A 25,576-nucleotide genomic window follows, 5' to 3' on the forward strand; every position below is an offset into this window, starting at 1 on the left:
CTTATCATTCTCTACTGTAGCAAATCACTAAAATTATTATTCAACACTGCATACTAAATGCCTCTGCATATTTAATACTCCTATCCTCAAATAGAATCATTAAACAAGCAAACATATGCAAAAAAATGCAAACATAACAGCAATCTGCCAAAACAGTACAGTCTGTAAAGAATGCAAGAGTATCAATACTTCTTAGACTCCAAAGATTATGAAAATTTACCACACTGTAGAAAATTTATCTAGAGGTTATTTTGCAAAAAGTTTCAACATTTTATCACATTCTAACTTTTCTAGGGAATTTTTGCAACACTAGTAAACTTTATGTTTTCAAACAACAACATGTAGACTTGTAAAATAAGCATAGTAAAGGCTATCAATGCCACTTCTATTGAAATAAAAGATGCAAAACATTATTCTAAATAACAAGAAGCAAATCCTAACAAAATAGAATGGTGCTCCAAGCAAAACACATATCATGTGACGAATTAAAACATAGCTCCATAGCTCCAAGTGAGGTTACCGATAATGTTGCAGACGAAAGAGGGGATGCCTTCCGGGGCATCCCTAAGCTTAGTTGCTTGGATCTTCCTTCAATATTACCTTGGGGTGCCTTGGGCATCCCCAAGCTTAGGGTCTTGTCACTCCTTATTCTCCTCATATCGACATCTCAGCCAAAACTTGAAAACTTCAATCACACAAAACTTAACGGAACTTCGTGAGATAGGTTAGTATGATAAAGAGCAAACCATTTCACTTTTGGTACCGTCAAAGACAAGTTTCGTAATTGTTATCACACAATGCCTACTGTAGCATATAATTTCCACAATTTATATTGAGCAATATAAGCCATGGAAACTACAAAACAAGCAAACTATGCATTGAAAACAGAATCTGTCAAAAACAGAACAATCTATAGTAATCTGTACTCCAACCGTATTTCTGCTATTCCAAAAAAACAGAAAAATAGGAAAACCTGGGCATTTTTTCTATTAATCTTCTGCAAAAAGAAACAACATTTTATCGCTCTTTTGTTAAAAATGAGAATTGTTTTCCTGAGTGCAAAAGTTTCTGTTCTTCAGCAAGATCGAATCAACTATCACCATAGACCATCCCAAAGGCTTTACTTGGCACTTTATTTTAACAAAAGCAATAAAACGTGATTACTACAGTAGCCTAATCATGAACAGTAGGGTTAAATGTTGGGTTGTCTCCCAACAAGCTTTTTTCTTTAATGCCTTTTAAGGTAGGCATGATGATTTCAATGATGCTTGCATAAAAGATAAGAATTGAAACATGAAGAGAGCATCATGAAGCATATGACTAGCACATTTAAGTCTAACCCACTTTCTATGCATAGGGATTTTGTGAGCAAACATCTTATGGGAACAAGAATCAACTAGCATAGGAAGGCAAAACAAGCATAACTTCAAGATTTTCAACACATAGAAAGGAAACTTTATATTATTGCAATATGTAAAAGCATGTGTTCCTCTCTCATAATAATTTTCATTAGCATCATGAATGAATTCAACAATATAGCTATCACATAAAGCATTCTTTTCATGATTCACAAGCATAGAAATTTTATTACTCTCCACATAAGCAAATTTATTCTCATTCATAATAGTGGGAGTAAACTCAACAAATAACTATCATGTGATTGAAAATTAAAATCATGATGAGAAGTTTCATGGTTATCATTATTCTTTATAACATACATGTCATCACCGTAATCATCATATATCGGAACTTTGTTGTCATAATCAATTGCAGCCTCTTCCAAAATAGTGGATTCATCATTAAATAAAGTCATGACCCCTCCAAATCAACTTTCATCATTATAATCATCATAAATAGTAGGCGTGCAATCATTATAAAAAATTTGCACATCAACTCTTGGGCGACTAAAAATATCATCTTCATCAAACATAGCATCCCCAAGCTTATGGATTTGCATATCATTAGCATCATGGATATTCAAAGAGTTCATACCAACAATATTGCAATCATGCTCATCACTCAAAGATTTTTTGTCAAACATTTTATAGAATTCTTCCTCTTTCAATTGAGCACAATTTTCCTTTCAATCATTTTCATGAAAGACATTATAAAGATGAATAATATTATGCAACCTCAATTCCATTTTTAGTTTTCTTTTATAAACAAAACTAGTGATAAACAAGAAACTAAAGATTCAATTACAAGATCTAAAGATATACCTTCAAGTACTCACCTCCCCGGCAATGGCGCTAGAAAAGAGCTTGATGTCGACTACGCAACTTTATTCTTGTAGACACGTGTTGGGCCTCCAAGCGCAGAGTTTTGTAGGACAGTAGCAATTTTCCCTCGAGTGGATGACCTAAGGTTTATCAATCTATGGGAGGCGTATGATGAAGATGGTCTCTCTCAAACGACCATGCAACCAAATACAAGAAATCTCATGTGTCCCCAACACACCTAATACAATAGCAAATTGTATAGGTGCACTAGTTCAGTGAAGAGATGGTGATAAAAGTATAATATGAATGGTAGAAATATTTTTTTATAATCTGAATAAATAAAAACAGCAAGGTAGCAAATAGTCAACGGGCACAAAAATGGTATTGCAATGCGTGAAAACAAGGCCTAGTGTCCGTACTCTCGCTAGTGCAATCTCTCAGCAGTGCTAATATAATTGGATCATATAACCACCCATCAAAGTGCGATGAAGAATCACTCCAAAGTTCCTATCTAGCGGAGAACATAAGAATAAATTGTTTGTAGGGTACGAAACCACCTCAAAGCTATTCTTTCTGTTTGATCTATTCAAGAGTTCGTACCAAAATAACACAGAGCTATTCTTTCCGTTCGATCTATCCTAGAGTTCGTACTAAAATAACACCAAAGCAAATTCATATTCATAGTAATCAATCCAACACAAAGAACTTCAAAGAGTGCCCCAAGATTTCTACCGGAGAAACAAAGATAAGAACGTGCATTAACCCCTATGCATAGATTACCCCAATGTCACCTCGGGAATCCGTGAGTTGAGTGCCAAAACATATATCAAGTGAATCAATACGACACCCCATTGTCACCACGAGTATTCAATTGCAAGACATATATCAAGTGTTCTCAAATCCATAAAAGTATTCAATCCGATAACAACAAAATCTCAAAGGGAAGAACTCAATTCATCACAACAAGATAGAGAGGGGAAAACACCATATGATCTGACTATATTAACAAAGCCCGTGATACATCAAGGTCGTGACATCTCAAGAACACGATAGAGAGATTAAACACATAGCTACTGGTACAAACCCTCAGCCCCGAGGGTGGACTACTCCCTTGAAAGTGTGTTAAGTCGACTAGAGGGGGGGTGAATAGGTGATTTTTATGAATTCTTCCCTAAGGAATTTCAGGGTGAGGAAATTCCTAAGCGAAGAACTACTTGCAGCGGAATAAGTACCCAGGTGCAAACATAACAGAGTAGTAGCACAGTCATCATGAAGAAATGAAAACAAGCACCGAGTACAGAAAGCGTAAACACAGGATAAGCACGCTGAAGACAAACTGACTAAAGAAATTGAACTGAGGAAATTGAGAATGTTTTCAGTCAAAGTCTTCAAACAGTAGCGATCAAGAATACAACACAGTACGGAGGAAATTACAGGGTTGAGGAATTAGAACCAGATAGCTCGGTGAAGACAATGATTTGGTAGACCAGTTCCAACTGTTGTGACAGTTGTACGTCTGGTTGGAGCGGCTACGTATTTAAATTTGATGACACACAGTCCTGATGAGGACATGGCTACTACAGTTACACCCTTATACCCTGCTGTTTTACCTCTTGGAACAGTTGCTAGAGCTCAGATACGCCAATTAAATTATGAGGTACTTCCGTTTCTTGGTAATGTTTCTAGTGTTCATGAGAATATGATGCTGCCTAACTTAGATACATTTGTGTTGCTTGCAATTGAAGGGCCTAGCACGGACAAGAAGGTTTAACATTGGAGCATGGTCAAGCACGGAGATAAAGGTGTGTGCGAAGAGAACAAGAACGAAGGTTCAAGTGAAGCCACCATGATGACATACAAGAAGATGAACGAAATATACAAGATGGCCTTCATAAATTTTATCCATAGCTTATTATTGGTGTTGTGCCACCTTATTTTGGGCCAGGCCCATGTAATCTATTTTAGAGTCCATATTGTAGGGGAAACGACTTAGGAGGAGTTTTAGTCACACCTTGCCAAGGATGGACAAAATCCCCTCTCTTGTTCCTATAAATATAGCCCTTAAGGCATCGTTTAGACTTGAATTTTATTTAGTTAAAAGTTAGCCATCGCTGCAACTTCATATACTTCGTTTGTGTCCAACGACCAGACCAAGACCGTTTATGAAACCCCACTTTTATCAATACTTCATCCATACTTGTAATATTCAGATTGCTTAATCATATTCTTGTATGTTCTTTGATTGCTTGCAGGAATAGACCTTCGTGGTCAGGTTGATCATGATCCAGCGTGGTTAATAACCTCTCGGAGTTGGTTTGCATCGTCGTGCACGTTTGTAGTCGGATCGTCAAAGTCGTCTCCACCAAATCGATAGTTATCATCTCATCGAAAGATTGGGACACCTCGCCTCTATCAAGTGGTATCAGTTTTCAGATTGCTCGGTGAGATTCTCCAGTTTTTCTTAGTCTAGATTGCATCTGTTCTTTATACCTAGAGTCCAAGAAAAAGACACAAAAAAGTTAGATTAGTTCATCATATCCCAAACAGTCTGAGCCTTTTCGCCATTACCACATAGTTTTTGTTTTATTGAATTTTCGGTTACATTGTGTGTCGAGTTACTGGTTTCTAGTGTCTAGTCTTTTAAAGTTTCGAGTTCTAGTCACGTTTGTTCACACCGCATCCATATACACCATCATCCACTTCATTACATATTCTGCTGCCGTTGCCATTGTTCTTTCCATCTGTTGTTGCCGTTTGTCGCCATCTTGATTCATCTTTGAAAAAAAATCAGTATGACGATCCTTGCTCGAGAGAAAGTTCAGACCCTTATTCTGTTCGATCACGTGATACAACAGTTTGCAAGGTTTGGGATCGGTCAATAGAAGGAAAACGAAGAGAGGTGAAAAAGGAGTTGCACTGGGCTGGACCGAATATAACAAAAAGGAGAAGATTTAAAAAGTTCAGAAAGGTTGTTGGGATTGTTTTTCCTTGGAGCCGTGAGTAGTACTATATTTTGAGTGAAAAAAAGAGCAGTCGTACTAGTTCAATACTAGTACTTGGACCCGTGTCCTTGTGTGGCTCGATTGAAAAAAAAAACAGCACATATATTTGATTCGGTGTGGTTTCCTTCCAAGGAAACGTGTGTTTGGCAAGTAAATTTCACGCGGTTGGCTGAGGAAAAAGGAAATATTTCACGTTTGGAAAGTGTGCCACTCAACCACGTTGGAGTTTTAAAAGGAAAGATATTTCATCCGCTAGAAAAAAAAGGCAGATTGGTTGGGATTTGGGACGTGATTCCCTCCCAAGTTGCTACTTTGCTTTAGGAAGGAGATACGTTTTTAAAAAGAAATTTGCACGTCAATCAGGGAGAGTTGGTTGTTGGCACGTTTGGACTTTGAAAAAAAATTCTAATTGATCGTGCATGCATGCGTGTTTGGAAAGAAAGACAAGAAAAAAAAGGCAACCGCAGATCTGGTTGGAAAAACTATGCTGGTTAAATTCGGAAGTTGCCTCCTTATATGATAACTGATACGTGAGAGAGAGAGAGTTAATAAGGAATATTTTTTACAAGGAAAGTGCAATCACTTTTGCGTGGTAGTACTTGGAAAGTGATGATCGTGTCTTTTGTTTGGAAAGTATTGATTCTGTTGCAAAATTTGCCACTGAAAAAATAATTATGTTGGACGTTTCCGTGTTCTGGACGTGTTGTTGAAAAAAAAATTAAGGAAAGAATTTTCATTTGGGAGGAATATTCCCACACGCCATACATGTTTAAATAGGAGAGAGAAGGAAAGAGAAAAAAAAAGAATATTTTTTTTTGCTGTGTGCAACACGCCAACACGTGCAGGAGATTGGAATTGAGGAGAAAAAAAGGTTCCCATCCGCGTACTTGACTAATTTGGAAAGAGATTTTGTGGGAAGTCACATTGCAATCATTACTTGGGTTCCTTGGAAAAGAATTCTATGAGACGTGGCATTCACAAATCTCAAAGCATCCCCCATCTTCCATTTAAAATCAGGGGGAGAGAGATTAGATGATTTGTGATTTGTGAATGCTACATGTCATCCATCAGGACGGGTCTCACCTGCTAACCGTGAGACCTGGTCTCATATAATTTTTTTCCGAATTCCTTGGAGATTGTGTTTGATTGATTTGGTACGTGAGCTGTCCTAGCAATATCTATATTTTTATAGTTGGACCAGCACCCAAGAAAAGGCATCACGTGCTATCTCTAAATCCAGGCGGATTGGAAAGTCTTAACAAGGCAAGGAGGGGTGTTGGTCTACTTGGAACAAGTGCACGCTCTTTGGTTTAGTTAAAAAAAGAGTTACACGATTTCTAGCACTTTTTTTTATCCGATGCTCGGTAAAAGAAAGAAATTCTCGGTTCAGAGTCTGTGCGTGAATTTCGTCTGTGTCTTAGGCTCGCGTCTCTAGCACCCGACTACTTTGAGCGACTATTCAACTTGCATTAATTAACGTGATTGTACCATTTTTTTCCACGTATATAAAGCCAACCCAGCTCCACATATTTCTATACCGTGCATACATACGTTCACCTGGCAATCTCTTTACTCAACTTTTGGAGTTATTTGACACCGTTGGTTGTCGGTTACCACCTGCTGCATGGCAAGAACTTGTAAGACTTTGATTTGCTATCCCGTGAGCACTTTACCACTACATCCCAGTAGTTCATAGGAACATTATTTTTGGATTGTGTTTCTTGTTTCTACTAATCATGACAAGATCCAGAGTAAATTCATGGGCTTTCTCGGTCATGGGAGACGTGCCATCACCTATGCAAATATCACAACCATCACAAGAGGTGCACAAACATCGAAATGCACATGATCAGGTTAATGTTTCTATACCACCATTTAATGACCGTTTTAGACCTGCTTTATATATTGAATGAGAGTTTCACATTAATAATTTATTTGTTTCCAATAATTTTGATGAACGTAAAAAAGATAAGGTTGCGGTTGGTTCTTTCACTAGTTATGCTATAGTTTGGTGGAGTGAATATTGTCGGTTACACCCTAATGATATACCTACTACTTGGGATGATTTGAAACTTGCCATGCGGCATACATTCGTTCCCGCTTATTATACTCGTTACATGATTAAAAATTTGCAACATTTAAAACAAGGTAGTGACACCGTAATGAAATATTATGATACTTTACAAACTACCTTGCTGCATTCCTCTTTAGAGGAAAGTGAAGAAGATTTTATGGATGGATTTTGGGGAGGATTAAATCATGACATTCAGGAGATACTAATTCATGAAGAGTGTTATCCTATGGACCATTTGTTTCATCTTGCTTGCAAAGCTGAACAGGAAATAAAACGACGTGTTGCCCACAAGGAGAACAAGCGCGAGATGCACATTCCAGGAGTTTATACGGTTGTCCCTTCAACTACTAGGCATACTATGACAACCACATCCGTTGTTGTGAGGACTACATTGATGAGGACATCAATACCATTGTTACACCCACAGCCCCTGCTGCTATACATACTGGACCAATTACTAGAGCTCGTGCACGCCAATTGAATTATTAGGTACTTTCGTTTCTTGGTAACGATTCTAATGTTCATGAGAATATGATGCTGCCTAAATTGGATACATTTGTCTTGCTTACAAATGAAGGGCCTAGCTTGGACAAGAAAGATGAACCTTGGAACAAGTTCAAGCGTGGAGATGATGGCATGCGCAAGGGGATCTAGAACGGACTTACAATTGATGATTTCAGGACTTTGAAGCCACCATAAGGAGTGCATGAAGCCTTGGACGAAATATACAAGATGCCACTTCAAAAATTTCGTCTAGAGGCTATTTTAGGTGCCGCGTCACCTTATTATTGGGCCAGGCCCATGTATTTTGGAAATACTTAAGTATAGGCTGTTTTTAGAGTCCGTATGTGTGGGGAAACAAGAGTTAGGGTTGGTTTCGGACCCCTCTTCCAAGGGCCGCGAAATCCCCCTCTTCCTCCATATATACAGCCATTAGGGCATCGTTTAGACTTTGGGTTTTGTTTAGATTAAAAGTTCGCCAAAGCTATAACTTCGCGTACTTCGTTTGTGTCCAACGACTAGACCAAGACGTCATAGAACCCCACCTTGATCAATAAAGCTTTCATCTTATATTCGCAATATCCAGATTGCAATCTCAGTTTCTTGCTTGTTCTTCGTTTGCTCGCAGGAAACAGGCCCTCGTGGTCAAGTTGATCATGCTCCGGCGTGGTCAATAACCCCTCGGAGTTGGTTTAGCGATTGCTAAGGCGCGATGTCCTCGCATGTTCGTAGTCGGATCGTCAAAGTCGACTTCCTCTAAACGATAGCCACCAACTCATCGAAAGACGAGACACCTTTGCCTCTATCAAGTGGTATCAGATTTTCAGGTTGCTCGGTGAGATTTTCCAGTTTTCATAGTTTAGATCGAGTATGTTCTTCATACCTACAGTCCACGAAAAAAGCCAACAAAAAATTAGGGTTAGTTCATCATATCCGAACCAATCTGAGCCTTTGCATAGTCTTTTTAGAGTTTTGCTTTGTTGAATTTGCGGTTGCATCGTCGTGTCGAGTTGTTGGTCTTAGCGTCTAGTCCCTTAGAGTTTCGAGTTCTATTCACAGGTTGTCACGCCGCCGCCGCACCATCGTCATCATCATTGCCATATACCACCACCCCACCATATACATCGCCGCTGCCATATACAACCACCAATCCGAGTCCACATATACCATTGCCATATACAATCACCAATCCGAGTCCACATATACCATCGCCATATACAAACACCAGTCCGAGTTCCACCTGATTCATCGTCGCCACCAGTCCGAGTTCCACCAGATTCATCTCCGCTACCAGTCCTAGTCTGAGTCCAGTATTTATTGCTTTGTTTTCGAGTTCCAGATCACGCGATACTTCGAGTCGTGACAGAGTAGGACTCCTAAGATTCCGTGCTACCCGCAGAAGAAAAATAGTTCCAAACTAAAAAAAACTAAGTCTGGAAAATTCTGGCTAGGCAGTTTTTAGACCATTTGTAGACTTTTTCGAAAAAAAATTGTTGTGGAGCAAAAAAAAGAGGAAAAAAAGTGCAAAAAAGTGAAAAAAGAGAAAAAATTCAGAGAGTGCTCCTCCCTTGTTTACGTGTCGCGTTGTGATTTTGTTCGTGTTATAGGCTCGCGTCTCTAGTACGGTCTAGCCTAGGACCAGCACAGTACCGTCATTGAGCGTTTATTCAACTTTGCATCTCTGAATTGATTATTGCTGACCCTTTTTGCTACCATATTATAAGCCTTCCCAGCTCCACATACATCTACGTCGTGCATTTGACTCTCCCTGGTAATCGCTCTATCCAAGCTTTGAGAGTTTTGACTACGACGGTTTCCAATCACCGCCTGCTGCTGGGTAAGAACTGGTAAGAATTTGATCTTTGCTTGACGGATTTGTGACATCCACCACCACCTCTTGTTAGTAGTCTGTAGGATCATATTCTTGTGTGTTTCTATTGCTGCTAACCATGGCAGGATCACAAGCCGACGAGACTGACTGGGAGAACATGACGAATAAGGAGTTGCATGATAAATTTCAGCAAATGATGAGTGGACAGGTGCAAGATGTGCTAAACAGATTTGAAGAGGCCATGGATAAGATAGATGGCATGGAGAAGACGTTCGAAACAAAGCTCGACAACAAGTTTAATGAATTGCTCACGTGTCTTCCACCACCACCACCGGCTGCCCCTAACGCACCTCTACAACAACAACAACAACAACAACAACAACAACAACAACAACAACAACAACAACAACAACAACAACAACAACAACAACAACGTCGCTTTCCAAATCAAGTGGGACAAGCACAGCGCGTTCCCATTGACCCTGGGAAAAATTCTGGTCCCGCTGTTGATGCTTCGGCCGCTCCTGCTGCTACTGCAGAGGTGGAGGACCATTACGAGGATGAGGTTGACCAAAATCAGAACTACATGCAACCAACAACACCACCACCACCAGGTCGTCCTCATGCATATCATCGCAATGGTAGGGCTGCACCACCACCAGAGGTACATGACCATCTTCCTAAACTAAAATTGAATATTTCACCGTTTGAGGGTAGATATGTTCCTGATATATATCTTACTTGGGAGTTAGAAACTGAACAACGTTTTACATGTTTACAATATCCTGAGGAGAGACGTGTTCCTACTGCTGTTTGTGCTTTCACTAGCTTTGCATGTGTTTGGTGGTCTGAACATTGTAGATTATATCCTATTCCAACTACTTGGGCTGCCTTGAAAACTGCTATGCGTACTCGTTGGGTTCCACCATATTATCAACGTGAATTACTTCAAAAATTGCAGCGTTTAAGACAAGGAAAAAATTCTGTAGAAGAATATTATCAGGAATTACAAACTGGCATGATTAGATGTGGTATTGTTGAGGAGAATGAAGCTATGCTTGCATGTTTTATGGGTGGATTGAATAGAGAGATTTGGACCATTCTAGAGTATAAGGAGCATACTAATATCACTCGTTTATTCCATCTTGCTTGTAAAGCTGAACGTGAAGTGCAGGATCGACAGGCATTGACGCGAACTAACTTTTCTGCAGGTCGATCTTCATCATGGACACCACGTGCATCCTCTACTTCCACTCCACCAGCACCTCCATCAGGTGCCACCTCCAGCCGTGATACAAGAAAGCAGGCACAACAACCACTATCTGCCAAGAGCACACTTGCCGGACCTGCGAAGAGCTCTTCTTCGTCCATGGCATCAACAGGGCACACAAGTGATATTATTTGTCGTCGTTGTAAGGGAAGAGGACATTTTGCGAGAGAATGCCAATCTCAGTGTGTGATGATTGCTACTGAGGATGGTGGGTATGAGTCCGCTAGTGACTATGATGAGGAGACTTTGGCTCTTATTGCACGTGAAGAACACGGTGGAGATGATTCTGATCATGAGACGCAATACATGGCTCCTGAAGATGCTGACAGGTATGAATGTTTAGTTGCTCAACGTGTTTTGAGTGTGCAGGTCACACAAGCTGAGCAAAATCAAAGGCATAATTTGTTCCATACAAAGGGAGTTGTGAAGGAACGTTCTGTTCGCGTCATCATAGATGGAGGGAGCTGCAATAACTTGGCTAGCATGGAGATGGTGGAGAAGCTATCTCTCACCACAATACCACATCCACATCCTTACTACATCCAATGGTTCAACAACAGTGACAAGGTTAAGGTAACACATACTGTTCGTGTGCATTTTAGTATCTCTACATATGCTGATTATGTTGATTGTGATGTGGTACCTATGCAAGCATGTTCTTATTACTTGGTAGACCATGGCAATTTGATAAAAAATCTATACACCATGGTAGAAACAATCAGTATACTCTTGTTCATAAGGATAAAAATATTACTTTGCTTCCTATGACTCCTCAATCCTCATTCCATTTTGAAAGATGATATTAATAGAACTAATAAAGCAAAATAGGAGAAAAATAAAAGTGAAAATCATATTGTGGCAAAAGAATTTGAGCAACAAATGCAGCCTAATAATAAACCATCTAGTGTTGCTTCTGAAATTAAATTGAAAAGTGCATGTTTAATTGCCATCAAATCTGGTATTGATGATTTAGATTTTAGCAAATCTGCTTGCTATGCTTTTGTGTGCAAAGAGGCATTATTTTCATTTGAGGACGTACCTTCCTCTTTGCCTCCTGCTGTCACTAACATTTTGCAGTAGTTCGCTGACGTCTTTCCACAAGACATGCCACCGAGATTACCACCTATTCGAGGGATTGAGCATCGAATTGACTTAATTCCCGGTCCATCATTACCCAACCATGCACCATACCGTACCAATCCAGAGGAGACGAAGGAGATTATGCATCAAGTACAAGAACTGCTCGACAAAGGTTATATACACGAATCACTTAGTCCTTGTGTTGTTCCTATCATTTTAGTGCTGAAAAAGGATGGTACGTCACGTATGTGCGTTGATTGTAGAGGCATTAATAATATTACTATTCATTATCATCATCCTATTCCTAGGCTAGATGATATGCTTGATGAATTGAGTGGCTCTACAATATTCTCCAAAGTTGATTTGCGTAGTGGATACCATCAAATTCGTATGAAATTGGGAGATGAATGGAAAACAACATTTAGAACTAAGTTTGGATTATATGAGTGGTTATTCATGCCTTTTGGGTTAACTAATGCACCTAGTACTTTCATGAGGTTAATGAACGAAGTTTTACGTGCTTTCATTGGACGATTTGTGGTAGTTTACTTTGATGACATATTGATTTATAGCAAATCTTTGGAGGAACATTTGGAACATTTATGTGCTGTTTTTATTGCTCTACGTGATGCATGTTTGTTTGGTAACCTTGGAAAGTGCACCTTTTGCACTGACCGAGTATCTTTTCTTGGCTATGTTGTTACTCCACAGGGAATTGAAGTTCATAAAGCCAACATTGAAGCTATTGAGAGTTGGCCGCAGCCCAAAACGGTCACACAAGTGAGGAGTTTCCTTGGCCTCGCTGGTTTCTATAGGCATTTTGTGAGAGATTTCAGCACCATTGCTGCACCTCTCAACGAGCTTACAAAGAAGGATGTGCCTTTTGTTTGGGGTTCCGCACAGGAAGAAGCCTTCACGGTATTGAAAGATAAGTTGACACATGCTCCTTTACTCCAACTTCCTGATTTTAATAAGACTTTTGAGCTTGAATGTGATGCTAGTAGAATTGGATTAGGAGGTGTGTTATTACAAGATGGCAAACCTGTTGCATACTTTTCTGAAAAATTGAGTGGGCCTAGTCTAAACTATTCTACTTATGACAAAGAATTATATGCTCTTGTTCGGACCTTAGAAACATGGCAACATTATTTATGGCCCAAGGAATTTGTTTTACATTCTGATCATGAATCTTTGAAACACATTAAAAGTCAAGCAAAACTGAACCGTAGACATGCTAAATGGGTTGAATTCATTGAGACTTTTCCTTATGTCATTAAACACAAGAAGGATAAGGAAAATGTTATTGCTGATGCATTGTCTCGTCATTATACTATGCTTTCACAACTTGACTTTAAAATATTTGGTTTGGAGACCATCAAAGATCAATATGTGCATGATGCTGAATTTAAAGATGTATTGCAGAATTTTAAGGAAGGGAGAACTTGGAACAAGTTCGTTCTTAACGATGGATTTGTGTTTTGTGCTAACAAGTTATGCATTCCATCTAGCTCTGTTCGTCTTTTGTTGTTGCAGGAGGCGCATGGAGGAGGATTAATGGGACACTTTGGCGTCAAGAAGACAGAGGATATACTTGCTACACATTTCTTTTGGCCAAATATGAGACGGGATGTTGAGCGTTTTGTTGCTCACTGCACTACATCTCAAAAAGCTAAGTCACGACTCAATCCTCATGGTTTATATATGCCTTTGCCTGTACCTAGTGTTCCTTGGGAGGATATATCTATGGACTTTGTTTTAGGTTTACCTCGAACAAAGAAGGGGAGGGATAACACATTTGTTGTCATGGATAGGTTCTCGAAAATGGCACACTTTATACCATGTCATAAAAGCGATGATGCTGTTAATGTTCCTGATTTGTTCTTTCGTGAAGTTATTCGCTTGCATGGTGTGCCAAATACTATTGTTTTAGATGGTGATACTAAATTTCTTATCCACTTTTGGAGATGTTTATGGGCTAAGTTGGGGACTAAACTGCTTTTTAGTACTACTTGTCACCCCCAAACTGATGGACAAACTGAAGTAGTCAATAGAACATTGTCTACTATGCTTAGGGCTGTTTTGAAGAATAACAAGAAAATGTGGGAAAAATGCTTGCCTCATATTGAATTTGCTTATAATCGTTCATTGCATTCTACTACTAAGATGTTCCCTTTTAAAATTGTGTATGGTTTCCTACCTCGTGCACCTATTGATTTGTTGCCTCTTCCATCTTCGGAGAAGGTTAATTTTGATGCTAAAGGACGTGTTGAATTGATTTTAAAAATGCATTAGTTAACTAAGGAAAACATTGAGCGTATGAATTCTAAATATAAACTTGCTGGAGATAAGGGTAGAAAACATGTTGTGTTTGCACCTAGAGATCTTGTTTGGTTACATTTGCGTAAGGATAGATTTCCTAATTTGCGCAAATCAAAGCTAATGCCACGTGCTGATGGTCCTTTTAAGGTGTTAGAGAAAATAAATGATAATGCATATAAACTTGAGCTGCCTGCAGATTTTGGGGTTAGTCCCACTTTTAACATTGCAGATTTGAAGCCTTATTTGGGTGAGGATGATGAACTTTCGTCGAGGACGACTTCATTTCAAGAAGGGGAGGATGATGAGGACATCAATACCATTGTTACACCCACAGCCCCTGCTGCTATACATACTGGACCAATTACTAGAGCTCGCACACGCTAATTAAATTATCAGGTACTTTCGTTTCTTTGTAACGATTCTAATGTTCATGAGAATATGATGCTGCCTAAATTGGATACATTTGTATTTCTTACAAATGAAGGGCCTAGCTTGGACAAGAAAGATGAACCTTGGAACAGGTTCAAGCGTGGAGATGATGGCATGCGCAAGGGGATCCAGAACGGAGTTACTAGTGATGATTTCAGGACTTTGAAGCCACCATAAGGAGTGCATGAAGCCTTGGACGAAATATACAAGATGCCACTTCATAAATTTCGTCCAGAGGCTATTTTAGGTGCTGCGCCACCTTATTATTGGGCCAGGCCCATGTATTTTCGAAATACTTAAGTATAGGCTATTTTTAGAGTCCGTATGTGTGGGGAAACAAGAGTTAGGGTTGGTTTCGGACCCCTCTTCCAAGGGCCACGAAATTCCCCCCTCTTCCTCCATATATACAACCCTTAGGGCGTCGTTTAGACTTTGGATTTTGTTTAGATTAAAAGTTCGCCATAGCTGCAACTTCGCGTACTTCGTTTGTCTCCAACGACCAGACCAAGACATCATGGAACCCCACCTTGATCAATAAAGCTTTCATCTTATATTCGCAATATCCAAATTGCAATCTTGGTTTCTTGCTTGTTTTTCGTTTGCTCGCAGGAAACAGGCCCTCGTGGTCAGGTTGATCGTGCTCCGGCGTGGTCAATAACCCCTTGGAGTTGGTTTAGCGATTGCTAAGGCACGACGTCCTCGCACGTTCATAGTCAGATCGTCAAAGTCGACTTCCTCTAAAACGATAGCCACCATCTCATCAAAAGACGGGACACCTTTGCCTCTATCATACATAACCTCCACCATGTGACACATCATCACCGAGAGTGCCTACATCATCTGAGTTGATCATAAGAGGTAATGACAAAGGTACTAATCTTCCACCTCCACATGAGTATGATGAATGTCTTGTCAATTTAAATGCACCATGCGGTGAGCTACCCACTACTTTGATCACACCAGCTATTTTAGAGGACTATGTTGATGATTTGACTTTGCCATGTGATCAAACAATTTTGAGTGAACCCATTGAATTAACTATCGACGCAAGAGAATCAAGTGGATCAGGGAATAAATCAGATTTGGATCAAATATGTTTGAAAATAATTGTGTCAATGTTTAATCATTTTAATATGACCTCTAATCTTGGTGATGGTTCATCAATGTTGGGATGGTTTAATGATAAGCATTGTCAATCTTTTGATATGAATAAGAGCTTCACTTATATGTGCAAACTGAGTAGCAATATTTTCATGCCTTTGACTTCTTGTGATAATATATTGGCTTTATATTTCACGACTTTTGAAGGGTGCTCTTGTATAACTGTGTCACATGTGCCCCAACTGAGATATGTAAAAATGGATGACATATACATATACAACGTGTACACCTTATCTCTTTTGTTAGCCAGATTTCAGATTAAGCAACGCCAAGGACGACTTTGTTTTCAAGATGGGGAGGATGATGAGGACATGGCTACCATAGTTACACCCATATCCCCTGCTGTTTTACCTCTTGGAACAGTTGCTAGAGCTCAGATGCACCAATTAAATTATGAGGTACTTTCGTTTCTTGGTAATGTTTCTAGTGTTCATGAGAATATGATGCTACCTAACTTAGATACATTTGTGTTGCTTGCAATTGAAGGGCCTAGCACGGACAAGAAGGTTGAACATTGGAGCATGGTCAAGCACGGAGATGAAGGTGCGTGCGAAGAGAAAAACAACGAAGGTTCAAGTGGAGATTTCCGGACTTAGAAGACACCATGATGACATACAAGAAGATGGACGAAATATACAATATGGCCTTCATAAATTTTGTCCATAGCTTATTATTGGTGTTGCGACACCTTATTTTGGGCCAGGCCCATGTAATCTATTTTTAGAGTCCATATTGTAGGGGAAACGACTTAGGAGGTGTTTTAGTCCCACCTTGCCAAGGGTGGACAAAATGCCCTCTCTTTTCCCTATAAATATAGCCCTTAAGGCATCATTTGGACTTGGGTTTTATTTAGTTAAAAGTTAGCCATTGCTGCAACTTCGTGTACTTCATTTGTGTCCAATGATCAGACCAAGACCGCTTGTGAAACCCCACTTTTAGCAATACTTCATCCATACTCGCAATATTCAGATTGCTTAATCATATTCTTGCTTGTTCTTCGATTGCTTGCAGGAATAGACCTTCGTGGTCATGTTGATCATGCTCCAGCATGGTCAATAACCTCTCGTAGTGGGTTTAGTGATTGCTAAGGCGCAACGTCGTGCACATTTGTAGTCAGATTGTCAAAGTCATCTCCACCAAATCGATAGTTATCATCTCATCGAAAGATTGGGACACCTCGCCTCTATCAAGTCCTCACCGTATTCTCCGTGAACTAATGTCACACAGACCTCGTCAAATCACTCATGGTAAGTCTTCAGGTGACTTCCAAACCTTCACAGACTCGGTCACTCGGTGATCCACAATTTCCTCTTGGATGTTGTAGACCATGACACCTAACCGTCTCGAGGATGCACGGTCCTCAAAGGTAACAAGCGTCAGTTCCACATAGGAACAATCTCTTCTTTGTAGCTTAATCACTTGGGTTCTTAGGTGTTTGGTTTGGGGTTTGGGGCTTTTCCTCACTTGATGATTTTCGCTCAAAGTCCTCGGAGGATGGGATGCTCTCAATGACAAGTGTCAGTTTCTCGCGGAGCAGCCAACCGGCTAGTGGTTGTAGGGGGCAGCTATTTATAGCCTAGGGAGGAGCCCGACATGATAAGACATAAATGCCCTTCAATGATATGACCGTTAGGTGGGTAGATATTTTAGGACAGCTGGCGCGTAGCACAACAACGGTCAGAAATTTGAGCTCTCAAATTCCTCAGGGCTATCATGTGCCTCACTTGTAGGCAATCCGCACTGGCGGTTTCCTAACTCCTCAGTCAGAACAAATTCCTCAGAGACCAGAAGAACTTTGTCTCTGTCACTGAAGAAATTGACTGAACTGTATGAGATTTCCACTGGCTTCACTTGAAGGGATTGGTAGGTGTAGGATTTTGAGTTGAGCATCACCTGGAAACTTTTCCTTAGTTTTACCTCGACCCCCTTTAATAGTACGGTGTTTCCTATGACTCAAGAAAGAGAAAATGAAACTATGAAAATAAAAGTCTTCATGCTTCATATTCCTCGCATGAATATCAAGTCTTCACGGTCACACCAATTTATTCACTTTCAATGTCTTCAGAAAGTCTTTAGAAATCCAAAGTCTTCAGTTGAAGACATTCATTTTTAGGGGTCGACTTTCTCTATAAATATCAAACTCCTCATAGACTTATAGACGTGTGTACACTCACAAACACATCAGTCCCTTAACCTATAATTCTTCAATACACCAAAATCACTAAGGGGCACTAGATGCACTTACAATCTCCCCCTTTTTGGTGATTGACGACAATATAGGTTAAGTTTTCAACGGGGATAAACATGTGAAGTGTAAATACTGATATTGAGGAATTTGATTGCAAGATATAGAAGAAACTCCCCCTGAAGATGTGCATAGTGAGGAATTTTCTTTTGAGGCAATGCACATTTGAAGAGTAGAATCATGGAGATCTTCCCCTATATCTTGTAATTCATACACGCGTTTAACATATGGTATGAAGAATTTGAAATGCATAATGAAATATGGTGGCTGATGTAATTCAGCATGCGTGCATTAACATATATGAGGAAATAGCATGCATAGGAACATAGCAGAAGTATCATACCACCATCAGCTTTAACATTACAACTCAATCCAACAAAGTTTTTGGAAGAACGAGAGTTGTAACTTAGCAAAAAAATGCCCATATACATAGACCCGCTTGAAGACTAACTCAAATTTCTCCCCCTTTGTCATCGAATGACCAAAAGGGACGAAAAGTGAGGACTAACGCCCCTGAAGAATATCATCACAAAGTCGATGGAGGAGCGCCAGCGTTGTTGGGGTCGGTTGTGGGAGTAGGGCCTGCCGCAGTGTCGTCCAAATCTTCATGTTCATCAGTCTCGCGCGATGAAGAATAGGAGCTGGCCACCAAGTGAGTAACTTTGACCATCTTGAATTTCTTCGAAGATGGCTGAGACCAATCAAAGTCCTACTTGTAGCCCATCTTCTTGAGGTCATCTTCACCGTAGAGATGAGGCAGAACAACCTAGGTGCGATCAAAAACTTCATGGAGGTAGTAATGGTTCTTCTTCACTGAATTCTGAGTGATGGTCATGTTCTGAAGAATTGAACCAAACTAACGCTTGACCCATTTATGGTTGCGATCGACCTTCTGGTGAAGACCAAGGAGAAGCTCACGATCAGTCAACACCCTTGGAGCTGTGCCTTGAGGATTTTGCTTAGAAGCATTGGCGGCAGAGTCATGAATGGTAGAGTCATCATTGGTGGAATAATATGCAGCTTTGTGGAACTGACCATCCAATGGACGAATGCCTTCATCAATAACAGCAGTTGCCTTGCCCTTCTCATTAGATGAGGAAATAGATCGTTTGAAGACTTCAATGGGCGGCAAGTAGCTGAGATGATTCTGAAAGTCAGCCTTGTAATTGATTGAAGACCTTGATCTGTGGAATCTCATAATCCAAGGAGCATAAGGCTTCAACTCAAAAGGTGACAGTGCAATGTTTGCCAGAGTCATCATGAAGAAATTATGGTAGTTGATTGGAACGCCATTAATGATGTTGAATAGCAAATTCTTCATGATGCCAACGACTTCTTCTTCATTAGAGTCGTGGCCTTTGATTGGACTCAATGTCTTGGTCAGAATGCGATAGATGGTCCGTGGCACATACAACAATTCCTTCACGAGGAATTTGGTTCTGGGGGCTTATCCAGGCTTCAGCGGCTTCATCAACACTTGCATGTAGTGATCCGATAGCTCAGGTTCATGGTAGATTAGCTGCGCACCTTCAAGGGGAGGACTGACAGGCAGGGCATGAAGCAATTCAGAGGTTGGTGCTTTGAAGTTAGTGTTTTCTATCATCCAATCCAGCACCCATGAATTCACATCTTCAGCACTGCCGGTGATGTGCAGTGTGGCGTAGAACTGAAGAACTAGTTCTTCATTCCAGTCTACTATGTCGGTGCAGAAGTTTAGCAGCCCAGAGTCATGAAGAACACTGAGGACTGGGGTGAAGCAAGGCAGCGATTCCATGTCCACATGAGGAATATGCTCATGGTCAAAGATCTTATCCTTATCAAAAAGCAGTGAAGAGTAGAAGTTGGCTTGGTTGGCAGTCTAGAAATGCTTCCTTCGAAGACGAGCAGAGTCATATGGAGTGTAGTCGGTGAAGAGCACATGCTCGTGAAAGAAGTCATCAACCTTGAATTTTTGCCTTTTGGAGAAGGGATTCTTCGGCTTGGGCTGAGGAGTATCATTCAATGCCTTCACAGCCTCAGGAATCACATTCTTAGGAGTAGCAGGTTGAGGAATTTGAGTGCCAACATCTTTAGTGGAAGCCTGAGTCTCTATTTTTTCAGTAGCATGAGCATTAACACTAGTGGCTGGAATTTCTTCAGGTATGGTAAGAAGAGAAGCTTGAGGTTCTTCAGAGCCCATATGAATTTCTTCAGTCTGGACAGGGGACTGAGGAATCTGTTGCAGTGAGGTGAATAGTGGTGAATTGGGGTGCTAACTTTCCCAAAAGTCATCGTTCAGAACTGGAGTGGTGCACCCAATATCCACGTCTTCTTCTTCATCCATTTCCTCAACGCCTGCCTCTTCAGCTATGAACTGAGGCATGGGCGATGATATCACTGGAGTGGACGTAAGGTTGTCCACATCAATTTCTTCATCCAACTACTCTGACGAAGCAGCATAAGGAACATCTTCATCAGATCCGCTTGGAATCTCATAATCCTCACCAAAGGGAACTAGTTCCTTTGATGGCATGGTTAAAACTGGAATAGCATCAATTGGATTCTCAAAATAACTTGTCAGAGTCTTCGTCTTCTTTGGTGTTGAAGACTGTGGTGGCGGATGCTTTCCTCTTCTTCACAGCTGCTTTCTCCACAGCTTTGGTTTTCCTCACTTCTGATGCAGAAGGAAGAGTGGGACTTGGCGTTGGTGTAGGAGGAGTAGAGGAAATTGGTTCATTTTCTTCAGGCACAACTGATATAGTTGCCCTGATTGGTTCAGTTTCTTCAGACACAGCGTTTGATTCTTCAGATGGCCTGCCTTGTTCTTCAGGCGCAACACTAGTGGTTCCCCTGGCAATTTCATCAGCATCTGGAATAGCTTCATCAGCCCTGGTACTTGCAGTTTCTTCAGCAGCCTGATTTTCATCAGCGGAGCTGGCATGACCTTCAGTTGGCTGGGCAGAAGCTTCATCCTGAGGAGATTCACATTGCGTTGGAGCAGCAACATTTGAGGTGAATCCTTTAGTCAATTTCACAAATCTCACTTTGGCTCCAAGCCAATCTGTATGGTAGACATTGAATTCATCGCTGAGACTTTTGATCTCAGACTGTATGGCAACAAGTTCATCAGTCGTCATGTTGACAACATTCTTCTTAAGGAAACGCTCCTTCTTGTACTGAGCTTTCTTCAGCTTCCTGGCCTTCTCAAATTTCCATTTTTCTTCACTGATGAACGTAGTCAGCATGTGACTTTGTCCAGGAGTGAGCTTGAAGTCTGGCATAGGTGTGTTTGGATCCTTGTGCCATAGATCAATAAACTCAAGGATCAGCTTGGGATCCAGCATCAATGGCACATTTGTGCCTTTGGCTCTAGCGGCCCTCTGTTGTCTGTCTCTGATGATTTGTGCGAGTTCATCATCATCAACTTCACCATCACTGGACGATACATGAAAGGCAACCTGCTTCTTATGAGGACTTGGTCTAGTGCCTCGTCCAGCAGTGGCCTTTGTCTTCAGTAGAGTGGGGCCAGTTGAGGATTTCGGAGGAGATGAGGAACTTGCTGAGGCTCCTGAGGCAATTGAGATGCCTTTGGTCCTTTGACACAAGGCGAGATGCGCAGGTGCTGAGGACATTGTCGGAGGAGCTGAAGACTTTGGAGGAGCTGGAGCAGCATGAGGAATTTGCTGTGAGGGTTTTGCAGAACTGGGTCGTGTGGGCATTGCTGAGGTGCTTGGCCATGAGGGCATTGAAGCAGAGGAACTGGGCTTATGTGTGGGCTTCTTGGGCATAGCCTTCTTGGGCTTGCTAGCAGAGGCCTCAGCAATGGCAGCAGCAACAGCAGAGTCTTCAATGAATTCCTCACTGCTTCCGTAGCCATTTTGGCTAGCTTCATGCCGTTTTTCCCATTCATCAGGATAGTCCTCACTGCGCTTGAGGCTAGTGGGATCTGCTTCTTGTCCAGGTGCCAATGGAGGTCTTGGGCAAGGAGGGTGAAGACCGGATTTCTTCATGTACTTTGGAGTTACATACCTATACCCCCTCCATTCCCGTGCCCATCTCCTCTCAATTTTCTGAATGTGCACTTTGCGCTCATTATTGGTTTCCTCAGGGGGTATGCAATATCCAGCATAGATATCTTTAGGGATTTCAAATGCAGTGTTGACCTCCAGTCTCTTGCCTCCCTTCTGAGGTTTCTTGCCGTCAGCCATTTTCTTCAATTAAGGATTATGAACAATTGAGTTTTCTGACAAGGTATGCAACTTTTGAACACTGCAAATGAGTTAAGTTAATGAGAACCTAGTGATTCAACAACGGACATGAGTACCTGTGAACAGAGTATAGGTGCGAAGAATTTTGAGAGGTCATATGCGTTCTCAGAAGTTTTTGCAAAAAGAACAAGTTTGAGGAATTTGACCAGATGTGTCTTGAGGAATTTCACTAAGCGTTCTTTGACTTAGGTTCCAGAGTTGTATAGATTGACAATCCACACAATTTAGGAATCTTGAAGAAAAATGTTGCTTAGAGAAACAGATCAAGAACATACGTTCGTGTGAGGTGTTTAGAGTGTGAAGATTGAAGAATAAACACCTTTCCAAGATTTGTGGAAATCATCAGAATCAGCAAGAGCGGTAAAAGTAACTTTTAATTACCCTTGACGAAGAACAGGACAAACTCGAAATAGTAGATTGGAAGTTCGTCTGTCCGGATCTTCCACGCCCTAACTTGGCGAAGGAAGACAGCTACGGCGGCGGCGGAGTGAAGAAATACGCAGCCGATGCGAGTACGACGGCGACGAGGTCGAGGCAGTGAAGCTCTTCCTCATCGGCGATGATGGAAGTAGAGGCGGCGCTAGGTTTGAGATCTTGAGCAATGGAGTGAGGTCGAGCGGAGTAAAAGCAGTCTGAGGAGGGTGAGGGGTATATATAGCCGAGGTGAAAAACTGCTTGCCCGAGGAAAGTGAATGAACGTGCCCCTGACCCTTCTCATCCTAGGGACATGTGTCACCCATGTACAGAGCAGTGGCGATCGTGGGTGAATAGATAAGTCTTATCGTTTGATGTGGAATGGTTTAGACGGCAAAAAACCTAATATTTAGATAAGAAAGTTTTAAAGGTTCGTTCGCAAATTCTTCAGCTGACAAGGACACAGCGAAGATTTTGAACATGTTTCAAATAGAACGCACATGAAGAATTTGCGAACAGACTGGGTTGAGTATAGCATAGAGGGGGAAGGGTTCGATCACATTCACTTAGCAGAAAAAGGCAACTTGAAGAATTAGCAATAAGTGAATGCTGTAGAGGACATTAACTCATATATATATATTCAACGGAGAAAAACGACGGAGAGAGTGAAGACATTGTGAAGTTGAAGAAATCGAACAACTGAGGAATTTCAAGACTGAAGATAAACTCAAATTGAAGATTTTCAACTTTTGTTGGTGGCGTAACCCACCGTATAAGAATGCTGATTTCAGACGCCGCGTACAACTGTCATAGGGCTCTGAGAATCAAATTCTTCATTAATTTCTTCACACTTAGAGGGTTAGCCTTCATTGATTGAAAAAAACGTTACTTCATGTGTTGCACATCTAAGTCATCAATTTTGCATAAGTGTTAGGATGTGTGTCCTTTTCAAAGGACATTCGGAGATTCTAAGATATTTAGGTCACACCGCAACTTGCTAAATCTCTTCTCATCCAAGGGCTTTGTGAAGATATCGGCTAGCTATTCTTTAGTCTTCTGTGACAGCCTAATTTTTGCCCTCTCTTATTTGCCTAATTTTCATTTGGATTTATTTTGAAAGTTGGGGTTTTTGAATCTTTTCAAATGGACTTAAACACTTGGGTACCCTTGGCTTTCACCCAAGTGCATCATTCCCCTCCCTAATCATAATTCCCCTTCTGATCCATCTCAACATAATCTTGGGAATATTTTTCTTAAATGAAAAATATTAATTTTTGTTCTCTAAAACCCTAGCTTGTTCAATGAGCTCCAAAGCAACCCTCATTTTTCTTGCCCACAAAAATCTGAGAAAATTCCCAAATATTCTTTGAACCCTAGGGCACCTTCCTGAGCAAAAATATTTCATCCCTTTTTGGAATATTTTTGCTACAGAAAATATTTTTTATTCTGGACAGAAATGGTGGTTTCTACAACAACTACCATTTTACTTGCTCCCCTGTGCCTGAATTTTCTTGTGCATCATCACCTTAGTAGATGATGGCTAACCTCCAAAGCACAACCCCCAACTCCTAGCCATTTGACCTCAGTAACACCTCAAAGTTACTGACCAGAAACTTACCTGGCGTGTAAAATTTTCTCTACTGCATTTGGAGCCAAACCAAAGCATGGTAACATTCAAAACTACAACGAACAACATGCCAGACATGGAGTTTGAGCTTAGGTCGACATGAGGTCAGAGTTCACGCGGTGACCGCGTTCTTCCAAGCGTGCTGGCATGCAGCCGATGTGCTCTGCGACGCGCCCGAGCCTCTGTTGATCACGTGCTCGCTTCCCCGCCTGACTAAGCGTGCCAAACCTCACCACCATCATTGTCTCAACGCCATTAACTCCCCCCTAGCGCTCACCGATGTCGGAGCTCGCCACAGAGAGCACGGGCACGGTCCGACTAACCCAACAGTGCGGTGCGCACTATGCTCGTCGCCTTCTCCTCATTCCTGTGCTCGTCCCCGCTCGCCCATAGTTGCCGTGTGAGCTGCGTCATCTTCTCCCCCTCTCACTGACGCCACTCGTCACCGGGCACCATGGACAGGTGTCCACCGGCGGAGCTCGAACCCCCCTCTCTGCTCGCCTATAAATGGAGCCGCCCACAGCCTCCTTGAGCACCATCCACCACTCCCACACACCCCACAAGCGCGTAGGAAACCATAGCCCGGCCGGGCAGGCCACGGGCCGTCGCCCTCGAGCTCGAGCTCGCCGGCGATCCCCTCTGGTCGCCGCAGTAGCTGCAGCCCCTCCCAGGCCAGGGCGATCCTTCCAGGGCCTCCGCCTCTCTCTGGTGAAGCCATGCCATCCCTATGGAGCCCCTGAAGTTGCCTCTGGTCGCTGTCTTCCTCATCTCCGGTGACCACCGCCCTCTGCCTCTGGTTGCGAGGTCGATTTCGACGCCTTCGGACCACCCTAGCTACACTACTAGTACGGGCAGGTGTGCCTCAACCCCCTCTCTCGATCCCTCCCTCTGGTTTTGTTCAAGGATCCCTCGTCGCCAGCGAGAGCTCCGGCGAAGCCGCGACCCTCCTTTGTTTCCTTCTCCCCTCCTTCTCACCTGACTAGTGGGGCCCGCTAGTCAGCCACTCTGTACGGCGCGAAGCAGTACGAGTGGTGGCGCCCTGAGGCTTTACGCCTTCAACGTCACCCCCTAGTCTGTTTATTTAAATTTAAATTCAAATTCAATCCAATTCCAGAGAGCTTGAAACAGCTATAACTTTTCAACCATAAGTCCCAATG

The sequence above is a fragment of the Triticum aestivum genome, chromosome 7A (assembly GCF_018294505.1).
Source record: "Triticum aestivum cultivar Chinese Spring chromosome 7A, IWGSC CS RefSeq v2.1, whole genome shotgun sequence".
Lineage (NCBI taxonomy): Eukaryota > Viridiplantae > Streptophyta > Magnoliopsida > Poales > Poaceae > Triticum > Triticum aestivum.